General features: G+C 47.6%; 1 protein-coding gene across 27 annotated transcripts in view; it reads right to left on the reverse strand.

Moving 5' to 3' along the window:
• The window catches only part of KCNMA1 (potassium calcium-activated channel subfamily M alpha 1), a 761872-nt gene that overhangs the window by 491248 nt on the left and 244195 nt on the right, over positions 1–26429 (reverse strand). The window contains exon 1 of one of the 27 annotated variants that reach the window (XM_055080880.1): positions 23147–23777. The exons of the other annotated variants lie outside the window; for them this stretch is intronic. The gene's annotated coding sequence lies outside the window, so the exon portion shown is untranslated. Of the gene's footprint in view, positions 1–23146; positions 23778–26429 lie in introns of those variants that run through there. 27 annotated transcript variants of the gene reach the window in all.

A 26429-nucleotide genomic window follows, 5' to 3' on the forward strand; every position in this document is an offset into this window, starting at 1 on the left:
CGCAACGGGAGAGGTCACAACGGTGAGAGGCCCGCGTACCGCAAAAAAAAAAAAAAAAAATGAAATGAGGACAGTTTAAGAGACCTCTGCAATACCATCAAGTGCACTAACATTTACATTATAGGGGTCCCAGAGGGAGAAAAGAGAAACGGCCTGAGAAAATATTTGAAGAGAAAAATGGATCTGACTGTGTCCATTCTCTTAGGGATTTTTCTAAAGAAATTTCATATTTATGCTGTTAATGACTTACTACTTTGCTCTCCCTAGGAAGGCATTTAGATCTAATCAAATCACTTCTGGGGATGATATATCTTTAAGGTAAAGAGATGCATTACTCACAGTGGAAACTTTTGCTTTGCGATGGATCACAATGCAAAGAAGACCATTCTGAAGTTATGATGCACAAAAGACCTCTTCTTGAGTACCTTACACTAAACATCACTCTATCATATATGCCAAGTAAGCCTCTTACACACAGCTCCAAGAATACCACATGAGTATCCATTCCTAAAAAAGCGACTTTTGCCCTTGTCAGAGGACAAAGGATCAGATTAGGTAATTCTGCTACACGGTAAAATTCCCCTGAAGAGGAAACCTCTTCTCCCACAGGTAGAAAAGCAGCTCAAAGAAGCCCAAGTTCTGAGGATATTGTCACCCACAGGTCATAGCTAGTTACTCATTAATTAATTCTCAGCTAGCTTTGTCCCAAGTCATCCAGCAGACAGAATAAGAAGAGACTTACAAGCTGTGTGCATTTAAATTAATATTTTTAAACATCACGAGTGCACAATTAATACTTTCAAAGAACACGTCCACACCAGATCAGACAGTGTTGTTTTTTTCTGCCCCTGTCCATATGCCTGTATTTTTAATTCCTTTTTGGGAGGAAGACAACAGTCCTAAGTTTGTTTTTTCCTTCTGTGGCTCAGAATAACCATCTTCTTTCTGCTTCAGTAAATCACTATTGCAGCTTGAAAGGGTTCCTAGAAAGTTCTGGTTCCATTCACTCTTTAGGAGGAGAAGGAACCTACAAATACTGAGAACTAGTAGCTTCATGCACGAGGGAAGTCGGCTTGCAGATGATATGAAGCCCATTAATCAGGATAGGTAAGGTTATGCTGCAGTAACAAAGAAACTCGAAACTTCCAAAAACTTAACTTTTCATCATTTATTTCTCACTCATGCAAAGTCACTTTGGGTCTGGTGGCTCTCCAAGGTAGCTTCTTTAAAAGAGATGACTAGGAATCCAGGCTGGTTTCATCATGTGATTCTACCATCTCAACACACAGCTTCTGCGATCGCCATGAGAGGGTAAGAGTGAGCACGGGGGAAGCAGGGAGGGGCTTTTCACTGACTCAGGCTGGAAGAGACACATGTCATTTCTGTTCATAGTCTACCCAACTGCAAGAGGCCTTGGAAGAATGGGAGAATCCATGGTTACCTGGTGGTCATGAAATGTCTCTCCACAATGGTTAGCACTTTACAGTCTTGGGACACTTTGGTATGTTGTTATCTACTTAGCAACTCTTGAATTCCAGCCCTTAAAGTCTGTGCTCCAAGTTCATCATGAAATCATCACCAGAGGTAACAAGGGGATACAGAACACTGGGCAGCTCACCGGGGATGTGGCACAGGTGTGTTTGTTTGAACCCAAAGGTTTCTTGTCTTTGTCCTCTGAGTATCCCGGAAGTGCCATACGCAACTACCACTTGTGCTTTGGAAAGAGAAGATGGGCCAGAAGAGAGTCACCTTGAGCTTTTGATGAGAGCCCTGCTCCTCAAAAGGAGAATAACAGTTGTCTGGGTGAGAGACGGAGTGAGCAACTGGGAGGATATCTCGCTGCAAATTTTCCTCTGCCTGGGAGCCAACAGATAAATGAGGTCATTGTTCCCAAACACTGGAAGGAGAACTGAGATGTCAAAAATACATACAGACTCTAGAAATTCTAATTTACTCAATGGAGAGCAGTTCCCAGGAATCTGCATAGTAATAAACACCCCCTAGATAGTCCTAATAAACAACCATATTTGGCAGCCATTGCACTGGACGAAAATACAAGTTCTCCACCAGCAGTAGGACTGATTTATTCAGTCTTAAAATGATAGCCAGGACCAAGCAATTGGCTGAACCAAACTAAGATTAGCAGACCACTGGGCTCCCATCAACCTCTGATGGAAGGCAAAGGGTCTGAGGCTGGTGTTCATACTGAGAACAGACTGGCACTTCACAGAAGTAACTGGTCCTCTCATTTGGAAACCAAAGCTCCCAGGAGTTTCATTTTCCCTTTAGTGACAAGTGGAACTCCCTGGCAGGGTGTTGATGAGCTTGGAAGAATGGGTCTGAGGTGGGAAGAGACTCGAACGAACAAAGCCTTTGTCAATAGTAAGCTCTGGCTTTTCCATTACCCTACCAACTTGGGAACCCATTTGGACACAGGCACAGGATGGGTCCAAAAGAACAGCACTTTGCTCTGGATGTGTGGGTTTGCTTCTTATACCCTCCCTAACTGAGCTCAGGGCCATCACTTTTTGATAACATAATTTTGCAGCAAGAGCTTTATCATGTACCTGCTAAGCTGTGAGAGGGGGTAATATGAATGTGTAGATAGCTCTGGAAAGCTAAGAGTGACAACTTAGTGATTGAAGAAAAGTTCAATCTATGAGCTTTCTATGAGCTTCCGACTGGTCCTGAGGTAGATATTCAGATGCTTGCCATGATCCAGTTTCCGCAAGACAAGAGGATAAGAAGCAATATCTTCTCTGGGGATTCTGGGGGCAGGGTGGGCACTGAAGCAAAAGGAATGTTTCTTCCTCCTAACACCTGGACTCACCACGCACCACCGCAGGCTACCAGAGTGGATGGGACCAGAGAGCACGGCACCCAGGACACTGCCCACTCTCCAGACTGATCCATGCTCCCTGCAGGAGTGGGATGGCAGCTTCAGAGACAGGTAGATATGGCATCCTTCCTAGCTCTGGACTGCCCAGCTGAGAAAATCCTCAAACTCTTCCAGTTTCCTCATCTATTAAATAGGACAACTAGACCCACCCCACTGGGTCCTGGTGACAATTAAATGATGCAATGCAATGAAAGAACCCAGTACCGAGTCTGGCACATTGTAAGTATCCAGGTCTTAGTTTCTGCAGCGAGAACGGCACCCATCCTGCCCATCTCACCAAGCCACTGGGAGATGATAAAAGGGCAAAAGCCCTGTAAATACTAAAATCCTTGTGTGGCTATGTAGGTAATTTTTGTCATGTTCTTAGTTTTCCTGAAGGTACACAGCAGGAGTTCAATCAATGCTCCATCCTGCCTGGAAATGGGTTTCGTTAGTAGCTGAAAAGCCAGGCCAAAGTGGAAGCACTTCAAAGTGTCCAAGTTGTCTGGGCTGGAGCTGCAAATTTAGGGTTATCAAAGAAGGAGCCAGGGAGAGGCAGATTTCTGAACAAATCACTATAGCTCTGGTGATCCTGTGTGTGTGAACAAATCACTATAGCTCTGGTGATCCTGTGTGTGTGTGTGTGTGTGTGTGTGAGAGAGAGAGAGAGAGACAGAGAGACAGAGACAGAGAGACAAGGAGAGAGAGATATTAACTTTGAACCGACCAGAAGCCTTTCCTTCATTATCATGCTGATTTAAACTGCCAAGACCTTAGCTGGGTCAGACCACTGAGGAGGAAAGACAATAGGAAAACAGAAGGTGACTCAGGAGGCAAACACCTCACTGGTGCAGCGCGGTAAATGGATTCACTCTTTTGCTAAATGTCAGGTTAATATTTCTCTTGGCACCAGCTGCGTCCCTCCCCTCCTTCCCCCCCCAGTGAGCCTGGTCTCCCGGAAGCCCGCCCTTTGGCAGCCGCCCAGCCTCAGCACTGGGACTTGAGGAGGGCACGATGGCTGGCACACTAAATGCACGCACCCCCAGCTCAGCCGCAGAGGGGAAGCAGCCTTCGTGTGGAGTAATATCCCCTGTTGGCCTCTGGATCTGGCTGTGGGGAGCTCTGGGCTTCAGGCTGCAGCTCCGGCAGCCGACCATGCCAGCGAGTGGCACTCACAGAAGTTTTCCCTGTCCTGCTCACAGGCAGGGAACAGGCACACAAGGAGAGAGGATGACCTTCACGGCCAGTTACCAGTTGGGACTTTGTGCTCCCTGCACTGCCCCAACAGTCTCCACGCCATCCTCCACAGGATCAGCACTGTCTCCCCAAATGGATGACCTGCCCAGGTCACTCCCGAACTCAGAATCCTTCCCTGGCTACCTCTGGCTTTTAATATAAAGCCCAAACCGTTAGCAAGCCATCGAGGACTCAGGTTGACGCCATGCCGCAGAACTCACACGATCCCTTCACTTTGCCCCTTGTCCAGCCCTTACCATCAGGATGACGGTTGTCTATTTCAGGGTCTTCTCCCCCATTCGTTAGTGCAAGGTCTGTGTCTCTCACCTCTGTATGCCCAGGGCCACCTTTGCACTTGCATGAGGCCTGGAACAGGGAATGTGCTCAGTAGCAACTGGAAGGTCATTCATTAATTCCTCAGACCATTCTACACCTTGTTCTCCGGTCTTCCTTCCACCTTCTTCACTCCAAAAACCATTCAGGTGCTCCTCACTCTCTAGAGGGTCCTGCCCATCCTCTTCATTTTCACCATCCTAATCAATCTTTGCAGCTTAGCTCAAGTCCCCTGCAAGTCTCACCTTCTCTGTGAAGCCTCTTCACTGTTCTGTTTTTTCTAAGCATCTATTGTACCTGATTAACCGCATCTCCCATGTGGAGCTTCATAATGGAAGGTTTTGTAAGAGTTACTTAACGCCTCCGAACCCAATCTGTAACCATGGTTAATAATAGGTTTGCCATGAAATTTAAATTAAGACACAGTATAAATAAAGCACACAGCATAGTGCCTGGCAGATAATAAGTGCTCAAAATAGGTTTCTTTGATGGTGATGGTGGTGATGATAACGGTGATATCTTTTTTTTTCCCAGTATCTCAAACCCCAAATTTTCAATCCCCTCTTTGACAGAAGGACCACTGCTTTCTTTGTCTTGACAAACTTCAAAGCATGCAGCCCAATGCTTAACCCTTGGTGGAAGCTTTATGGATAATATTAATACCACTGATAATATTTTGTTATTGATATTAATCTGTTTGCAGGTTTGACAGCATAGTCATGGAGAGAGCATCGGATTAGCGGGTCAAACACTGACTTTTCGTCCTGCCTTCCCACTCTGCGACTCAGCTTCCTCTGCTGTATAAAAATGAGTTTTCTAGAAGGATCTGAGGTTCCATCTAGTAATGATATTGCAGTTCTGTGGTTATTAACGAGACTAGTTGACACCAAAGTGAGCTGGCCCTCCATCCATATTGGTCATTCCTTCCCAGTATGCCTGACACAAATGCGAACACACCAGTGGGGAAACAGCAGAAACTGGGATTTATGTCAGCCAACCAACAGGACACCAGTCCTCACTGCAACATGCGAATGTTTTCGGTTTTAAAAGTTACTCCAGGCAGTATCAGGGTTGACATTCCCTCTCGCAGCAGTGGGTCAGCAACAGATGTTGCAGCAAAATGATCCCGACGGGTGGTGCTTATTAACCCTTCCGCACGGCGCACCCATCTTTGCTTCTGGGCCCACACCTTATGACTCCTAAGGCAACTTCCCCTACCATCCCTGGCTTCTGGAGTATCACTGCCCTCCTGTCTGGACAAGCTCAGATCATTAGCAGAACAAGGGACTGAGCATCAGTCCTATCATCAAATACAACCACATCTCCTCCATTTCTGCCCAGAAAAGGCTATCCCTGCCCTTCTATTCTGAGGACCCCAGAGGAGTACACACAAGATGACCCCAAGGATCAGAGTACGGACTCTACTCCACTGTTCACGACCTAACTGGGTTATCTCAAGGAAATCATTTAGTCTCTCTGTGTCTCGTCTTCTTCATCTATAAAACTGCAATAGATATCCACATCGCCTAGGACTGTCGTGCTTGTGGGGATTAAGTAAAATAAAACATGCAGAGTACTCAAGGCATAGCCTCGTTTACAACAAGCACTCGATAAATGTATATTATCATCACCCATGATACTGAAGAATGGGCACATGCTTATTTCTTTCTTTGATTTTAGAACCGACCACACTGTAGGACCAAAATCTCAGGCAGGCAGGCCGCAGTGTAAGGCAAAGGATCAGGCCCATCAAGTCCCAATAAAGCCAGAAAAAGCAGAAAAAGGCCCATTACCCACTCTGCAGATTATCCTTGGAAACTGTTTAAAGCATTGTACACTCTGATGTCAGCACGTGTGTACTCAGAAAATGCTAGTGTGACTTCCTGTAAGGCTTAGAAAAACGTCCCGTGGAAAAGAAACTGAGCCAAGAACATGGGTATAGCTGAACTAAAACGTTTGCCCACACCCAACACCCAGGCCCCTGTCCATGGTCCTGAAAGAGACGAGGGGACAAAGGCTGGTAGGAAGTCACGACTTCGAAGAGATTGCCAAGGCGGAAAGGGAGAGAGACTCTTTGGAATTATGTTCAAATAATGCAATTATTGAGAATAAATGTGTTTTGGCTCAGTAATTGGGCTTCCCCACCTATTGTGTTCCTGATTCCAAACTTATCATCAAAAAGAACTTCCTAATGCAAACCAGAGCTAACATAAATTACTTGGGGAATCATTGGCTCCCCTCTGTTGGCCTGGATAATAAGAAATTGAGCAACATGAATCTCCTATCCTGAAATGAGTTAATTCTTCTATTCTCTAATTTACCTACTGCAAAGCGATGGCAGAGAATATTTATTAAGAGTGAGGCTAACTCCTCACCTAAGAGGAGGCACTTTGGGGCAATTTCTTTCACCTCTCCATGTCTCATTTCATTCATCTATAAAAGTGATCAGAAAATAGTACTCAGTTCATAAGGTTCTTTAAAAATTAAATAAGTAATACACCTGAATTGCTTACGAAGTACATCCATCATTGTAAGAACACAGCAAGTATAAATATTATTATTAATATTATAATGGTGTTCATTGTTATTATTGTTCCAAGTCACACTTAACAAAGATGAAAGCTTCTTTTTCCCTTCTGCATCTTGGTTTGCATGGATGTCCTTCCTTCTCCTGCTCCTATTATCAGCTTCCTCTATCCCCCTCCTGAGCAAATGATGGAGACAGATAAGAGATGGGAAAGTTTGTTTACTCACCCACCCACTGAGTTCAACACAAAAAGAACTCAGTAATTTCTTAAAATGAAAGACAGTAGAACCACAAAGGCCACAATTCCCCTAAAAGCCATGGAGAGCTTAAGCGCCCTCAGTTCCCATCACAACAGAGCCACTCTCCACCACCCCTTGCTCAGCCATGCTTGAAACCACACCCCACTTGCTTCTCCATCACTCTGTCAGCCTCCAGAGGAGCTCAGCAGGCTCGCAAGGCTGACACAAGCTGTGCAGACCTCCAAAGCCCAGGCTCCAGTAGCTTGGCTCCTGTGAAGAATGCTCAGTGCCCCCAGCCCACGACCCAGGAAGTTCAGCAGTCAGTATGGAAGACAAGCAATGAGAATGATCCCATCTGATCCTGAACCCACAACACTTTCCTTAACACTGCCATGCACCTTACTTCCTTCAATCTTCTCAACATCCCTCCAAAGCAGACAATTAGTGTCATCCGCATTATACAGAAAAGGTAGCTGAGGTCCAGAGAGTGATGTGACTTTCTACAAGTCACACAGCTACCAGTGAACAGCAAATTCAAGACAGCCCAGGCTGGCTCTTCAGGCAACAAGGTTTAGTGAGAAAAGCGTGGGAAAGTAGCTGGGGAGAACTCTGAATCCCAGTTCTACCTCTTACTAGCTGCATGATGTAGGAAAGGTGACTTCAGTTATGAGGACTCAGTTTTTTCTCATCTGTAAAATGGAAACAGTACCTTCAGAATGCTGAAGGGTGAACACTAACGTGGCACAGAGATGGAGCTAAACAAGATGACACTGGTGTCATTACTGTCACTATCAGTCTAGCTCAGTTCTCTTCCCAGTGTTCATAGCCACATGGAATCTAGACTAAAGGAGGCAGTAACATAGACTGGCTTCAAACAAGTGCTGGTGTCCTACTGTCCCCTCCCCCTCCATCCTCCCTGATGTACCTGCCAGGCACCTGCTTGAACAGCAAAGAGCTCAGTGATCACATGTGACTTACCTGGAAAACTTTTAAATCCCATACTGGCCTGGCTCACCCCACCTGGCATACTCCCAGGCTCCTAACACTGACTGGCAGCAGATCTGAGCATGAAGAATATAATAACTAATAATTTAGATAATCCTGATCATCCTTATGTTCAGTTTATAAAATGTGCTTTATGTTATATGGCATCATGGCAACAGTGGGTCAATGAAACATATCCATTTCCAAAAACAATCTTCTCCGTCTTGACTGGAACCAATAAGGATGAAATGATGCTGAAGACAGAGGCAGTGAAAGGCATTTTATAATTATTGATATTTAAACACCACCGATATTCTAATTTTTATTTAATAAATATGGCAATGATCAAGAAGACAGATATCTGTCCCCTCCCCCCAGACTGCCCTATGGAAGGCTGCAAAGCCTTAAAGAAATAAATTCTGGATTATCTGCTCTTTTGGCTTTTCCAGGCTGCCATGTCCTTTCATTTAGTGGATAATCAAAAGAAGTCTGTAATTAATTAAATGATATCGTGAACATAGATGGGATTTACTCAAGGCTACAAATATTCACAGCCCCAGATATACTTTTCGGGGCCCTGGAAATACAAAGAGGGACAAGACACAGTCCCAGTCCCCAAGGAAGTCACCACCCAGTGTGGGGAAAGGATTACAGAGGCAAATTCAGAAGTAGTGTAATTGGCCAAGAGCTTGGAGCTGTGGAAGCACAGAGAAAGGGGCACTCTGCTTGAACTCTGGGCACTTAGCTCAAAGCTGAAACCTAAAGGGGGCACAGGAGTTGGCCAGGGGAGGCGAGGGGAGGGGAGAAATGAGAAGTTGCCCTGAATCAAAGAAACACGTGGGCAAAAAAAAACCCCCTTTGTCAGAGAGCTTGGGGACTTCAGTGCAGCCACTGCAAAGACATGAGGTGGTGAGCAACAAGTGGTAATCCATAAACACAGCAACTCCCAGTCACCCACCCAATGTTGTTCTTTGCTTGCTCAGGAGCTGAAGCAGCCCCCAGCTGCTGCCACCTTCCGCCAGCAGGGCTGGTTCCAGGTGAGCTGTTCTGCCCCAGGCTCGTGGATGATTTGTTATCTCCTTCAGGCTCAGCCCTTAAACCCCACCTCCCCACCTGCTGCTGTAACTCTAGCTGCCCCTCCACCTGCCTCCCGGGGTGGCAGAATAGACAGCCCCGCCATCTGCTTCCCTCCCCAGAGCACCCGATATGGAACACTGGGGATGTGTGGGGTCACCAGGCAGAGCCAGGAGAGTTTGGGAGTAACAGGGAACTAGGAACATATCTGTGGGATGGCAGCGAGGAGGCTGGAAAAGACAGGTTAGAGACTGAAAGGAGACAAACAGAAACCACAAGCACGTGGCTCTCAGAAGAGAGTCATTTAGCCTTGTCTTAGCTTCCAAATTTCAGACAAACTCAGAGAGATACTGGATTCATCTAGCGATGAGTCTCTGCCTTAACCTAGCTAAAGACAGCTTTTCTAGTTTCGAAGATGAAGTGAACACAGAAAACAATTCTTCACTCTTTGACCAAGTGGGGCCCTTACAAAGAGAATGCAGACTCCTCAGCTATGAGTAAAGTAAACATAGTATTTTCATTCTGTTTCCTGCCTGGAGCTCCAGGATGGCTTCACATGGTCAAGGTGGGTATTGATTCTACCAGCCAATTCCAGAAGGTAAAAGAGTAAAGGCACAGGTGTAATAAGGAGAATGTGAGTCTTAATACCTTAGACTGCCCTGGACAGAGGGTCTGTTGGTGCCCCTCTTAATGGACTAAAGGGATGAGACACAACTTGTACCAAGAATAGCCTGGCAAATGGTCCACAGATCTTTCAAACCACATCACTTCAAACCAGTCCTATGCTTACAGTTCAAAAATAAACTTTGTGCATAAATTCCAACTACCACACTGCAATGAAATTGCGCCATTTTTAGCCCTCAACTCATTTTGGGCTCAAAATGATAACGAGAGCCTCACAACATTTGCTTGCAGGACCCAGCCTTCTTGAGAGGAATCTCCCCAGGCAACAGCTCCAGTACATCCTGCATTAGAGGATATTTCTGAGGAGAAGCACTTGTGTTACCTGAGAATACTATAAAGTCACTCTGCAGCTGCTGAAGTGTTGCCTAATCAAGAATCTGCTTTAAAGAGGATGTGAGTGTGATGTGTAACTGGCACATTTTTCATGCTTCTGAGACTAAGCTATGAGCTCCTTGAGAGGTAGAACCCACTTCTCAGCTCACAATTGCCGGAAGCATATAAAAGGGTTTCAACACATGTATCTCTTGAATGAATAAATGAATAAAAGACACATGATGTTAGGTGAATTACTGAAACAAGATGATAAAGTGAGCCCCAAGAGACTTGCTCACCTTCTTCAGATATTGATCACTTGTTATTTACTCGATGATGCCCCATGGAAGATTTGCAGGTCACCCACCTGACCCCACTGCACCTCCTCTCATTTGCCTGGTTTTCTTTTTCTCCGGGCTGTTTATTATGCCACCTGACCTACACACATTTTACTTGGAAATGTGTTTATTTTCACACACTGTGTAAGGTCCAAAGAGCAGGGATTTTTATCTCATTCGTTCACCGCTATAGCCCCATTACCTGTACTGGCCCATAGCAAGAGTTCACGAAACATTTTGGGAGAGCTTCAATCATAAGACTTTTAAAAAATGGCTCCATCTCTAAATAGAAATGACTGAAGATATTTCTGCTCCATATAGCCTGGATCTTTGTATGTGTAAATTAATCTAGCAATTAAGATGTACTTGAGGAGCATTATTCTAAGAAATGTAACCGTTTCATCTTGCATGGTTTTTCAAACCTTTGCATTATGGCCCCAACATAACGTTTGAGCTTTATTATATCATTTTCATCTTTATCACCATCACCCTTGTCCGTCCCTCATTATCGATCCCACCCCCCATGGCTCCCACCCCAATCTTGGTTCAAGGTGAGAAACTGGGATGGGAATGAGAGGACAAAGATAACCAGGCAGGAAGCGGTTGGGGGCGGGGTGGAGGGGGTGGTGGGAAAGAAGAATAGTAGTGGATGCATCAGGAAGGGAGAGGCATCCTTCATAAAGGGCCAGTGTTTCCTGGGAGACTTTTGCAAGTACAAAGAGACTGAATATTGAAAGAGCATGTGTGGGGAGGGCACCAGTACCAATTGCTAAACTTGTTTGGTATCATGACAATGAGAAAAGAAGCCCCAGAAGAAAATAATCATTATCTGGCTTCCACAGGGGAGACTGCCTTCCCCTGTCAACAGACAGACTGGAAGGAAGGCCAACGACCAGAAGATAAAGAATAAAGGGGCTGTAAATAAAGATATGCTCTCTTTCTTATAGTTCTTACCCTGTCAAATCACCAAGCAGTGAAAAATTAACTCAGTACTTTAAAATTAAAAAAAAAGGGATGAAGAAAGCGGGGAGGGAGAGTGAGAGAGGGAGAAAGGAAGAATCTGGTGATACTGGAAGAGAAATCAGTCTTGCCTGACAGTATTTAGATTGAATGTCTGTGAGCATGGCTCATAATTTTTAGCGAAAGTAGAAGCTATTAAAGAGTCAGTGCACAAGATTAAAATTTAGAATGCTATTTTAATAATACTGAATTCTACTCAATTTCAAATGGCTGTCATTTTTAAGCTCCACCAATTTGAGAACATTTGATGGATAGCGTTGGGAGCTGAGTGATGGGAAGCCTGAACTTGACAGGTACAGCTCAGCTGACAGAGCCAGAGAGATGAGCTCCCATCTTTAAGGAACTAAGCCGACCAGGTTGATGGGCCAACTCTGAGACTGCTTAGCCACCTGTTCACTAACACAAATAGGATCCGCCTTACCTAAAGGAACAGGCAGAATAAGAGGATGAATGAGCCATCACAAAAGCAAAGTACTGTGAAGGCAAAGAATGCATCACATACCTGCCACGTGTGGGGCTGTGCTTGCCACTGGTTCACGGGCTATTTCTTCTGGAAGCTTCCGCCACCCCACTTCCCATTTCTAACTTAGAGAGTCAGTCAACAAGCGGTTGGACTAGTGCTAGGACACAGGCATGCCCAGGGTGTCCTGGAAGCCAAAGGCAACTCATCTGTCACCTTCATGAGACGCACCACCCTGAGCAACTGGGATTTTGTTCTCTCTACCAGCACTATGTGTGGTACACAGTGTGTGGGTCCTCAATAAGTATTTGTAGGCCTCTCATTCAACACATTCCTTGCTCTTAGATGTTTTAACTTTACTTGGGGCAACAAATAAATATTTACCAAACAGCACATACGAGCATTAATGGAGAGGGAATCAGAGCGCTACACAGAGGAAACAGAGGGAAAAAGGATTTCTCCTCGATCCTGAAAAATCAGTTTAATATCTTCATCCTTCATTATTACCACTGAGGTCATCCTTCGTGCTGTTCACAAATATCTCCTGCTCTTCACATACGGGCACATGCAGGATTACGTTTCCCTGCCCCCCTTTGAAGTTAGGCTAAGCCAGGAAACCTACGAGGGCCCATGAAATGTCAACAGAAGTGGCAGGAGTCACATCTTGGCAGAAACGTCCAGAGCTGTGCACAATTCTTCCCGCGCTCTCTTCCCCCCACCAAAGCACCAGTGGGAGCACGTGTGAAAATAAGGCTCTGGGGAAAGACAACACAGGCTCCGGAAGCCTGTCCAGTATAAAGCATAGAGGGCAAGAGCACGAGTGGGAAACACACTTTTATGGCCCCGCCCTACTGAGATTTGGGGGTTGTTTGCTACAGGAGCCCATTCTCATTGATCACCACATCCCAAAGAGCCCATGTAACTACCTGTGTGCTGCAGAGGTACCTCACCCTGTAAGGGAAAAGGTGAGTGAGCCGGAGGGTCTTTGGAAAACAAGCAAACAAGATTCTAGTCTTTTTCAGTCACAGACTCTGCTACTTTCTTTCACAGATTTCCCCTACCGGGACATTCTGAAAAGACCACCCAAATTCCAAAATCTTCTGAGTTAGGAACCCCAGATTCCTGCCTTTTATGTCTGCATCTCCTGCCCTAACCCATGAAGAAAATGTCCTCATGCCTCCTGCCAACCGCGCTCAGCAACGGGTCTGCATTCCTGGCTCAAGACCACGTTCCAACCAGACCCCGTAGAATAAACAGGCCTCCCAGGGGCTTCCGCTTGTTGCCTGGGATGGCTCCACCCTGGGCTCCCTCAGCTCCCTAGTGAGAAGCCTCAGCTTCAGCCAGGGTCCCACCCAGCCTCCTACCTCCCTGCTGTGCCCACTGCCTGGCCTGCCTCCCCTTCTCATTTCTGGGTCTTCAAAGCCTGTTCCCATCCACCTCCTCCAGAAAGCGCCAGCACCGACTCCAGCCCATTCTGTTCCCTTACCTCACCAGCTCTGAACCCATCTCACACTCAGCCATACCCTGTCACAGGAAGAGTGTCACCTCGCTCATCTGGGCAAGTCTGGTCTCTTCAACGGAGGGGTGCACCTCTGAACCCTGATGCCTTCATTTGTGAAATGGGGTCACAACTCTGACCCATCGGGTGAGATCATGTCTCTAAAGTACCTGTCTTGATGCCTGGCACATAACAGCTGCTCAAGAAATGGGAGATTCCTCCCCACTCCCCTCTGCACAAGGAGGTCCGAGCATAGAGGGTGGGGCCAGCTCATCCCCTCCCCAAGGAAACCCATATGTGCCCCCCAGAGATGTGTCTAGTGCACATATTCTCAATGGGGCCTATCTCCTCCAAGGGGGCAAAAACGGGTGTGGGGGCGGCGGGGGCGGGGAGCACCTCACTCCTCTTGGGTATAAGCTCAGATATACATACAGTATGTAAACAGATAAACTGCGTGTCTATGATGTTAAAATGTCATCGGGGGCTTCCCTGGTGGCGCAGTGGTTAGGAATCTGCCTGCCAATGCAGGGGACATAGGTTCAAGCCCCGGTCCGGGAAAATCCCACATGCCGCGGAGCAACTAAGCCTGTGCGCCACAACTACTGAGCCTGCGCTCTAGAGCCCGCATGCCACAACTACTGAGCCTGCGTGCCACAACTACTGAAGCCCGCGAGCCTAGAGCCCATGCTCCACAACAGGAGAAGCCACCGCAATGAGAAGCCTGCGCACCGCAATGAAGAGTAGCCCCCGCTCTCCGCAACTAGAGAAAGCCCGCGCGCAGCAACGAAGACCCAATGCAGCCAAAAATAAATAAATAAAATTAATTAATAAAATTTCATCGGGGGAGGGTGGGGATGATGATTAGGGGAAAAAAATGTACAACAAGGCTCCCTAGGCAGGCAGCAATGAAAAACTGGTTGAGAAACGCTGGTCGGATGCTACCTCCAAGCAAAAAACAGGCAGCCTCTCTCACGCCCAGCTCAAGCAAGCCTCTCACCACCCGTCTCTTACATTTCCTCTCCCGTGTCTCTTCCAAATCAATAATATGATATTTTCGAAACTTCTGTCAAATCCACATTCATTCCTCCTCCGCTCCCTTCCCAGCTTTTTCACTCCTTCACTGATCTAATCTGCTGCCTCTCGTGGGACGTGAGCCGCGCAGCTGGCTGCCGAGAAAGCAGGCAGTGGAGAGCTGAGAGACTCCAGTCCTGGTTTTCCAGACACGACAGACAGGGTGGGGGCTCATCCCCACCTCCAGCAGCAGCAGGGCTGGAAGGAGCTGAGTGCCCCTGCCTCCCCGACTCCTGCCCCTGCCTCTACCCAGCTGAGGCCACAAGTCCAGGCTCGCCTGCAACTTCCCTGGGAGCTAAAGGAGCCACCCCCTGCTCCCCGGGGCAGAGAGGTGTGGGGGAGGGCTACCCGTGGGTGTGGGCTTCATTGGTTGGTTGGAATATGTCAGACACTGTAGCTGGGCTCACCCAAGGTGGAGTCCTGCCTGTCCTAGAGGCTTAAAGCCTGCCTAATCACCTCTTCTGCAGCTATGGATGGCCATGTCATACACTCTGCATGGGAAGAAGGCTGATAACAAGGAGGAGGGAACGACTTAACCTGATGCTGCCCTTCCCCTTCTTCTTCCTAAAATACACACGAAGTCTGATGCCACCCATTCATCTTGTGACCATGAGGGAAAAGCCAGAGAATCTTGACATCCTAGAGAGGTCAGCCTTGACATGATATAGCAGCTGAACTGGCAGCAGCAGCTACCTACGTCTAGACTTCTTTTTGTGCAGAAAAACGCTTCTCTCTGTTGGTCCCCCAAAGCATCCTAAGTAACACAGGGGTCAAAGGTGAGATGCATAATACTCTCCCCCATCTGCTTTCTCTGCAGTCTCTTTACAAGTACATCTCTACTACAAACAAGAGTGCCAAATGTCTCTCACTGTCTGGGCATGCAACAGGGCTCAGAGGTGCTCTGCCACATTGGCCACACTCCCAAGGTCATGGCATCTCTGCAGCGGGATAAGCATATGGGTTTTGCAGTCAAGTGGACCCAGGTTCTAGTCCTGAATCGCCACCAAATGCTGTGTGACCTTAAATAAGATACCTGACCTTTCTGAATGTCCATTGTTTTCACTATAAAAAAGAGAATGAGAATGGCACTTAGACCCTAATAGTACTGTTGTGAAGATTAACGAGATATAATATGCAAAGCTCATCTCGGTGCCTGGTACCTAATTCGGTTTGTACTTCATGGCTAACGTGACCATTTACTACCTTCCTTCCTGTGAGTCTGTCTGTCTCACTGTCTCTTTTTCCAAGAAGTTTCCTCGTTGCCTACTGTCTCTCTAGTTCTCCCCTCCTCCATCTCTCTGCAGGTGTCTCTGTTTCTGACTGTTCCCCTCGCTCGTCCCCCACTCCCATTTGTTTTCACAGTGGAAGGACATGGCAGTTTGCCTGGTTTTCCCAATTTCTGAAGATCTCATTCCTTGCAAGCAGAGCATCAGGTCCCCACAGAGGCCAGACCCAGTCTCTTGCTACAACTACTTGGTTTGGCTGAGGCTGTGGGCCTGGGGGCAGGGGATGAGTGGAACCCATGGACCTTGGGCCCCAAACCTCCAGGAGGCCATCGTGCCCTCCCTCAAGAGTGGAGCTTCCAGATGTGCCTTGTGTCCCAGGACGCCTAGCCAGGGCAGCTGCGAAGGGCAGGAAAGAGATCAGAGGTAGTGCCCAGCCTCTGCTCAGCCTCTGAACCTAGATCAGACCAAACTGCTAGTGCTTTCCAGGACCTCATGGCCCCATCCACACAGGGACAAGCTGACGCTGCCCCCAGGAATTCACTGGAGACAGGAAATGTATCCACTTTAAAAACCAAACAGCAGGGCTTCCCAGGTGGTGCAGTGGTTGGGAGTCTGCCTGCCGATGCAGGGGACACGGGTTCGTGCCCCCGTCCGGGAGGATCCCACGTGCCGCGGAGCGGCTGGGCCCCTGGGCCTGCGCATCTGGAGCCTGTGTTCCGCAGCGGGAGAGGCCACAGCACTGAGAGGCCCGTGTACAGCAAAAAAAAAAAAAAAAAAAAATCAAACAGCAAACAACTCCAAGGAAACGGTTGGGGAAATGTTGGTTTGCTAATTTCCCAAAAGATATGCTGATGGAATCCTGTCCTCTTCCAGGTCAAGGGAAAGCCCCTCCCGGGCTCTCAGGCATAGTTCTTTGGATGGAAGTCCCCCAGAGCCCTTGTGCTCCTAAGTGCTGTGAGAAGGTGGGCGAGGAGGTGTGGCTTCCTGCCGGACAGGTTGCTGAAGGGTCAGGGCTTTTAGTGGAGAGGGCATGGGCTGGTGAGAGAGGAGCGCTGCTGCCCTTCACCAGGAATCACACTCCCTTCGAGGCTCGATTTATCAGCTCAGCCTGAGAGCTCTGGAAGGAACCACAGCATCCACAGACTTCACTCCCATCTCCCTTTCTGGCCTGCTGGGGGATTCCTAAGCAGAACTCAGAACCGTATGGTAGGGAGAATTCCTTCTCTCAAGAAGCTTACTGTACATAAAGTAGCCCAGCCCGCAGAGACCGCTCTCCCTGCCTGCTTCTCTAGGCCTCCGCAGCACCCCAACTTCCCCCTTTGGTGAGGGACGCAACTCACCCATAATAACGAACAACGGCTAACCTCCCTATGCACTTACTCTGTGCTGGCAGAGTTTGTTCCAAATGCCTTTCGTGCACAAACTCATTGATTATCAGCTCGAGCCACCTCCAGGCTTGAACACGCAGACCACGAAGGGCTGGTCACCAAGTGAACATTTCCTGCTGGGTCTCACAAAATGCAAAAGGTGCTATTATCACAGAAGCCAAGGCTGCTTGCAAACTACAGAGGTGGCACGAGGTAAACTCATTTCCTTCCTGTCAAGAGAGACTCAGCAAGGGTATAAGCAGAAGCTAATGTGTGTGCCTGTGATTTGGCCCATCGCAGGGGTGGTACGTAATTGAACAAGTTCTCCGTGCCCAGAGGAGCAGAGCAAAGCCCCATCACTGGAAAGTGTCACTCATCTGGCCAGCATACCTCACTTTTTGGTAACGTTATGGAAATATTGCTGAAGGACAGGGAAAAGGACGGCGCGTTGAGGATGGGGCCTCCCCGTGCCGTGGAGAGCTTTAACCTTGAGAAAAGGACCTTCTGCCCTCATCCAGGTCACCACTTTTCTCAGGGACCACTTCCCTAGGTTGGATGGGGTCTAAGGACCAGGGTTCAGTGTGGCTGTATCTTCTTGCTGAACGGACCCCAAGGGCTCCCAGGTGAGCAGTGAGGCCAGGCCTCTAGGTTACTGATAGGGCTGCCAAGGGGACAGGCCCCTCTCTTCCCCCGACCATTGGCAACGATAATACTGACGGGCACCTTACTATGAGTGAGGCACTTTTCTGAGCTGTTTACATGTATTAACTCACTTAATCTGAAAAACAATCCTAGGCATTAGGTACTGCTCCTCTCGGATTTTATAAATGAGGAAATCGAGGCACAGATGAACTTGGCCAAGGTCATAAAGCCGGCACGTTGTATTGAAGCCCCAGCAGCCTGGCTCTGAAGTGCATCGTCCTGACCATACATTCTACTGCCTAATAAGTCAACACAGCCGAGCCCTGAAGAAGGGGAAGGGGGACGGGAGAAGTGGCAGGTAGGAGGGGAGGTGCCTCCCTGGCAACTGGCATTCATTCATTCACATATTTTTTTTCCACTTTTTTTTTTTTTTTTTTTTTTTTTGCGGTACGCGGGCCTCTCACTGCCGTGGCCTCTCCCGTTGCGGAGCACAGGCTCCGGACGCGCAGGCTCAGCGGCCATGGCTCACGGGCCCAGCCGCTCCGCGGCACGGGGGACCCTCCCGGACCGGGGCACGAACCCGTGTCCCCTGCATCGGCAGGCGGACTCTCAACCACTGCGCCACCAGGGAAGCCCTCCACTTTTTAAAAAAATCAAATTAAAGATTCTTAAATGCTACAGTGCTTTACAATTTTCAGAAGTTTTGCACACAGGATTGCATATCATCACATAATAACCCTTTCTCCCGCTATCCCTGTCTTGCCCCTGCCCCCTTCTTGCTCCCACCCCGAGGATCCACTCGTTTGTTCTCTGTTATCTGTGAGTCTGCTGCTTTTTTGTTATTCATTCACATTCTTATTGAGCATCTTCTTTGCACCAGACTCTGTTCTAGGCACCGAGAAGACGGTGATGTATAAACAGACAAAAGATTATAGTCTAGTGAGAGGACACAGAAAATATATCAACACTTAAATAAGACAATACCATATGAATGGCAAATACGAGAAAGAAAATAAAGCGGGGAAGTCAGATACAGTGATTAGGCAGGAAGAGGTGTGGAAGTTGATGTAAGAGGGGAAAAGTTAACTTTAAGAGAAGCAGGCCTATCCAAGGCTGAGCAACCCGCTGGCAGAGGTTTTTGAATGCCTACAAAATACAAGGAGTAGCAAGTCCTTCAGGCCCAGAGAAGCCAGGAAGTTAGTGACCCACGAAGACAAGGGGATAGGGGTCTGCTCCACCCACCCATGAAGACAAGGGGATGGGGTCCAAGCTGACAGAAGCTCTGCCATCTTGCCCTGGACCACATGGGCATCCCCTGCCTCAGCCTGGGAGTGATGCTTTGCCCAGCTCCTAGGTTCCCACATCCTTCCTAACTGTGGGAGCTGGGAAAGGTACAGGAGCCACTGGAACATCTGGTGAGCTTTCCTGCCTCAGCCACAGACCCAAAGGGGGCACAGATGGAGACAGCAGAGATGCGTGAGGGCTCAAGCCCTAAGAGGCAGAACCCAAGGCAGACAGAGTGCAAAGTCTAGGAGCTGGGATTTAACAGATTTTTCCAAATGAATGGCCCTTCATTCCAATTCAAGGAGGTGAGGGGATCAGGTGAAGGAAGCCAGGTGAAAAGGAGGATTAATCCATCTATCAAGGACCTTTGGAACTGAACACATAAAAGATGAATTCATTTGCGAGCCATAATGATTCACGACCGCGAGAAATAATTATCTTGAAGCTTGTTTGGCCCCAGAATCAATCTTTATTTAACTGTATTTATTTGGGACTGCTCATCCTGCTTGCCTCTCTTGGAGGCTCAGGGAGTACTCTCCCCCTTCCTCTTTTGTGTGTGGGTATGTGATAAATTCCAAAAACGTGCTTATTTCATGTTTTTCAACAGAATGATCTTTGGGTGGGTCTTTCCCCCTCCCTTCGCCCTCTCTATGTATTATTGATCCTCACCCCTAATCAATCACTTCCAGGATTCTCTTGTTTCCTTAGAGCACTTATCACTATCTTAAAATGTATTATTTATCAGTTTATTTGCTTTTTTGATAATCTGGCTCTTCCACTGGAACATAAGACTGGTAAAAGCAGGGACCTTGCCTGTCTCCACTGGCTAGATCACACCACCAGACCAATGAACAGCAATGGAACAAATGAACAAATAGATACTAATAAACATACATAACTCCTAACCTCCTTTAGTCCTTATTACAACCTCAACTTATTATTATTGATTATTCCCATTTTACAAATGAAAACAACTGAGGCACAGAGAATTATTAAGTAACTTGCTCAAGGTTACAGCTCAAGGCTGTAAATAAAACAGCCAGGATTTGAATCCAGGCAGTCTGGCTCCAGAATCCATGCTCGTTTTTTTTTTCCCCATGCTCTTTTGACTTAGGTTTTTCAGAAATGATTCTTGACTGAATGTATGAATATTAAATGAATGACTGCCATGGGTTTCCTTATTTCCTTCCCAGTGTTATTTGTTTGCAACTTTTCCTGGACCCCCTACATGTCTGGCATGGTTCTAAATTCTCTACATGTATGATTCGGTTGAACCCTCACACCTACCCTGCTCTCCCTGACACTTAGAACTGTGCCTCAGTTCTCCAGCTCAGGTCTCCTGGCTCCACTTTACCAGGTGATGCTGCCCTGATCTGCAATCATGGACTCAGTTCCTTCAGAAAGAAAAACCAAACCCAAGATTCAGGGGGAGGTGCTTCCCCTGAGAAGGACGTGGCTGACGGCGGGTCTGGAAGACGCCCCACCCCTGCCCCGCCACTCCATTCAGAAACTGAATCCAAAAAGATTAAGTTATGGGTTTCATGCCTGTGTCCACCCTTCAGTCCGACGGACAAAGGCAAAATAAATACCAAATGCTAGATGCTAGGGTGGGAGGGAGGGAAGGAAGAAGTAAAGTGCTTTTCCTGCTAAATTGGCTCTGAGAGTAGAGAAGAACCAAAGTGAGTTATTAAGGAAGCATCATCATCATACAGGTCTCCAGCTCCCACTGGAGCACGCCCTCCCCTCCCTCCTGCTGTCCCCATGGCACAGCTTTATGCCCATGCCTTGAACAACACCTGGCACACAGTGGGTACTCAGTCAATGTTGGCTGGATCAATGAATGAGGGAGACAGCCCCATTCCCTTCCAGCCTCAGCTCTGCCTTCATCCCTCACCCCCATGGCTACACAGTTGCACCTGGCTCCATCCCCCCGGACCCAAATCTTGGGCACATTCATGTATTGACCACCGTTGGGTATGTACTCCCATTCCCCACAGGGATGCTTACAGGACCCTGAGCCAAAGAAGGCAGAGTAGGGATATCCTGAGAAAATGTGCTTTCATTGAGTGATGGAACCTGCTATTCTCCACAACCATCCCTGAAACATGAGAATACTGCAGCAACAGTTCTTCCCAAATTGTGGGTCTTTACAGACTTAGGCCAACACCAAGTGATGCTTCACTGAGCAATTTAAAGCCCAGTCATGCAAAGTCAAGTGTGTTTTCATGTCTAGGAAACAGAAACACTGCAACTGCTCAGCACATCCAAGTCAATTCTCCTTTAATAACCCACCTTGGTTCTTTCCCTGGACTCTGAAAGCCAGTTGAGTAGGAAAGCCATGCTAGTAATCTCAGACTCTCCCTTGCATTCCGTCCCTCCTCTTGTCTTGCATCTGAACCTCTGGGTCATTTGTTTTGCTCCTCAAGTTGAAGGGCATCCATGGTTTTGAGATCATTAACTAGAGTTTATCTGGAGAATTCAGATTAGGCATTTGTACACTCTCTCTCTCTCATTGTGCTGCAATGCTTGGGCTCTTCCCCAATCAGCTAAAAGACTGGCTAAGGACCTCCTCAGTTCATCTTGCAGGAAGGTGTCTCTTCTGGTTACCTGGACGGTTAAATAGGTAAATAGGTTCACTGAGGTTTCTGGGTCCTGTACTGTGGCAAAGAACTCTGACCCAGCCAAGCAGGCACACATGAATGCGCCACCATCTCTGACGGAACTGCTGGACCCAAGACCAGAGTTGATACACCCTTCCTAGGGAAACAGCATCAGACTTCCGCCTTATTCTCCTGGCCCAGGAACACTGCAACCCCAAGTGACAGCACTGTCCTACACAGACATGATTTAAGTGTCCACTGCCAGTCTGCACTGCTGACCAAGGAACACGGCCACACACCAGCCCTGTAAGCATCCCAGCACATGGCTCTGAAGAAGATGAATGGGGAAAGTGGTTTCCACAGAGTAAGGCTGCTGGTGTTTCAACCTCAACTTCATAATCTGCGGCCTTAGGACCTTGAGCAAGTCACTTAATCGCAAAGAGCCTCAGTTTCCCCACCTGAAAAATGAAGAGTACAGATCTCGCAGTGGTGTCAAAAGGATTACACGAGATCATGCATGTAAAGCAGCCTGGTGCAAAGCCAATGCAGAGCATCACTGTGAGCTGAGACTTACTGAGCACTAATGACACGCTGGGCCTGTAGTACGTGACCCTTCCACAGCATGTGCACATTAGCCTCACTGTGCACATAAGACGTGGATATTACCTTCTCTATTTTACAGCAGAGGAGACTGAAGACCAGAGAAGTCAAGCAACGTGCACAAGGGCAAACAGCTAGGGAGGGGTGGAATTTGAATCTGAACTGAGGGCTCCCTTGCCATATGAGGAGGACCCACTGGGAGGGTGCCTCCTAAGAGAGCTGACACCAGCCTCCTGTCTCTGGGCCCCATCAAGGGCTGGTTGACAGGCAGCTCTACAGAGATGCTGGGGAGCCAGCCGGCCTGACTCCGAATCCTCCATGCGTTGCGTGACTTAGGACCAGTCTCTCTACTGCTCAGGTATGCTTTGTTTCCTCTGCCATAAAACAGGACAACGGCAATTTCCTTGTAAGACGGTCATGAGGCTTAAATAAAACCATGGTGCCTTGCCATCTTTTCACCCAAGGTAGGATTATTATACTATGCCACGCTCTGTGACATGAAAAGAAGACAGTAACAATACTCAGCAGTGTTAAAAGCCTTTAGAAAATAATAATTTATGAGATGAATAATAACAGCTAATAAATACAGGCCGTATTATACTGCAGGAATTGTCCTAAGAGCCTAACTCAAGCACTTAATTCTCATGACAACGCTATAAAGTAGGTACTTTTCATCATCTTTTACAGATGAAGAAACGGAGGCATGCGATGGTTAGGTAACTTGCTCAAAGGCGCAAAAGTAGATGCTGAAAACTTCCAAGCTTGCTATTTACCTGGCTGCATCTGAGCTTTACTCAAATGATGAGGTAGTCCAGGACAGCAACATCGAGACCCCAGCCTCCTGGTCCGCCTGGGAACTGCTGGGATAAACAGAGGCAAGCTCGTCCAGGTCACTTTACTACAGGACTTGCACTGTCTTTAAGGTAAATGTGCATGAAAATCACCAAGAGGGAGACAGACTATGCAGCCTTCCCATCATCTGAGGGGCACCAGTATGCTCTGAAATAGGGTGTGAGAAATACTACATCGGGATCATTTACTGTAGATATAGAACAGTCCCCCATTCAGCTGCTGGAAACACTAAGCATAAGGCAAAAAGAGAGAGAAGGGAAAATGAACAGCCCAATGTCCTTCAACCTGTCTTTTGTCCTCTGATCCAGATCTGTAGAAGTGTGTCTGCCTGCAGACCTGGACACCCACAAGCCCCTCACCGAATGGAAGACCCATGGAGGCCCCAACAAGGGGTGGTATCAGGAAAAGGAGGTGAGCCTGGCACAGTCCTGGGAAGCAGAGGCCCTGCTCACAGCCTGCTGGGAATCAGTGGCCTTTTTTAACACAAGTGTGACATTTACCTGTACTGTTGGGACTCGTCTGGTGGGAAAGAAGGAGGTTTTTATATCCCTGCTCTTACCCCCAGCAGGCTCCTGAAATGTATTTCTGTAATTCACTTAGCTGATAAGTATGAAAAAGAGAATACTGAATATTCCAGTAGGGATCTGACAGAACAGGAGCACGTTCATTAGCTGCTGAATTTCCCAATGACTCCTAGAAATTGCCACAATTAGACCAAATTAATTGCTTCCATTCCAAGAACAGGTAGCCACTGTTCTTTAGGGTATATCTCTGCACTGCTGGCCTTGCAAAGGAAGGTCCTGGAATTCCAGACAAAAGCAGCATCTCCTTCCTTCTTGCTCTCACTGAGCAAATCTAAAATCCAGTGCCAGATTTCTTGGAGCTGATTCTAAACCGGGAAGGCTTTTCATAAGATTACTAAGATTGAATTGGCCTTTGAGGAGGAGTTCCTTTGCTCTGCAAGTCACTTTCTTAATGCAATCGTTGGAATTCTACCCCATCCCCCATTGGCTGGGCAAAAGGGTAACATCCCGCCTCATCTCTATGGTGGATATGGAGACTCAGGATGTTGTTCCCAGCCCCTGGGTGAGTCAGCAGGGAAACCAAGTTCAGTAAATAAACTCAGTTCCTTTCCTCCCCATCATCAGCTTTCCCCTGTAAGAAACTGATCAGCAGTTCTTTGGCATGTAGAGTCAATCTGAAAATCATTAACAAAGTTTAGACAAGAGGTCATAGTTTTGGTTTCTCTTTTTCAGGTTCAGAACAAGAGCAGTAATGATATTTTATGGAGCATGGCAGTTAACTGGCTCTAAGATGGAGGCCAGCCATTCCAACTCTCTGGACCTACAATCAACATTTTTAAAGACTTTAATCTTCCAGCGAGTCTTGCACAGAATTATTTATATACCCATTTCACAGGCAAGAAGACTGAGGCACTGGCACATGACACATTAGAGACAGAGTCCTTGGAAGACAACGTTCATTCATCCTTGTGCAAGAGCCAAATGCACCTGCTAACACGATGACTGCAGTTGTTTGGTTCCTGGTGGCAGAGTGAGAGGCCAAACGAGTACAACGGATGACAACAGCAGGGGCTTCCAGGTGCCCACGGCTGAGTTTGCAAAGCAAGAGGAACTGGAGCAGCCTGGATGAAGTTCAAGGTAGGCTGGAAAATCTCCTGAGGGTCTTCGCAACAGAATCCCGGCGTGAAGCACACAGCCACTTTGAAGACAGGCTACGTGGAGGCCAGTGCTCAAAAATTCTACCTTGCCTACGAGGTAAGAGTTCTATGAGCCTAAGGAGCGTAGTTCTATGAGCACATGCTCTACTCTAGAAAACAGCCTCTGGAGAATCTAGACCCTACCCCACAGTGACCTTGGATGAGTCCCTTCCACTGCATTCCTGTCACAACATACCCTCCTTGAAGGGGGCCAGTGTGCGGGCCACTCTCTCCTCATCAGCCGCTTCCCTAATTCCAGGGGCACCACATCACTGCGATAACAGGAGGACAGAACACGCACCCGGCTGACCACGAGCACTTACTGGGCGATGCTCTGGATCATTCGTTGGGGACATGGGCTGACTCAAAGGCTCGGGGAGGGTCTGCGGCGGGGGGGGGGGGGGGGGCGTGTAGAGGTTCAGTGAGCGGGGCTCTACCCTTTCTCTCCCTTCGCCACGCTCCACTTTTATCTGCACTATACATTGGGTCCTAGCTAGGGTTTCATTTGAACAAAGATTCTGAAGGACATCGACACCAAGAGAGTTTGAAAACTACTAGGATGATGCTTCGCAGAGGTGGGGGGGACTTTATTCAAAGGCTGCAAAAATCTAGAGATATTATTATGCTTATTACTGTGATATTTTTAGAGTATTGTAAATCTTTTAAGAGCTTTATCAGTGACAAGAAATTCTCATCTCAATATCATCAGTCAATTCTGAGGGGACTAAAGGTCAAACGGCACCAAAAAGATGACCCTTACCAGGGGTTGAAATTACCAAAATGCCATAATTAGCTCACGACTACAAAGACATATGGAGAAGATTATCCTCTTGTCCTGAGACTTCTGGTCTCTGGACAATTCTACAGATATTCTCCACCAGACGCCAGCCTATCTGGTAAGCTGACCACAGACGATTCGGAACACAATGACCCTCATACTCACCAGAGGCTCCATGCACTGCCAGATAAGCTTGTCTCGGGCAGGATATCAGCCCTTCCCTGCGCTGGGCTCTGGGCTGGGCTCTGGCCGTCGGATCTCAGCTCTCAGGGGCAGCCCTGGATCCTCCTGCGCTTTCTTGTTAGCCCAGACAGCCAGTGCCACCCTCTGCTTTTCCTTCCTCCCGAGGACAGAAGGATTCAGAACCCTTGTCCAAGTATGTGTATTAAACTCTGCAAACTGATTAAATTAGTCATTCTCAAAATTAGGTCTGGTGGGTCCCCAAGAGATCCACAGACTTTTTGCAATATTCATGCAATGATGTTTACCTCTTTGATCTGGTGGTATCTGGTAATTTACTAATAGCAATGAAACAGCAGGAAGCATCATCAAAAGCATGTCTGTTCATTTCTGGTGTACGCTTTTTTTTTTTTTTTTTTTTTTTTTTTAAGCGGTACACGGGCCTCTCACTGCTGTGGCCTCTCCCGTTGCGGAGCACAGGCTCCGGACGCGCAGGCTCAGCGGCCATGGCTCACGGGCCGCGGCG

Source organism: Physeter macrocephalus, chromosome 20 (assembly GCF_002837175.3).
Source record: "Physeter macrocephalus isolate SW-GA chromosome 20, ASM283717v5, whole genome shotgun sequence".
Lineage (NCBI taxonomy): Eukaryota > Metazoa > Chordata > Mammalia > Artiodactyla > Physeteridae > Physeter > Physeter macrocephalus.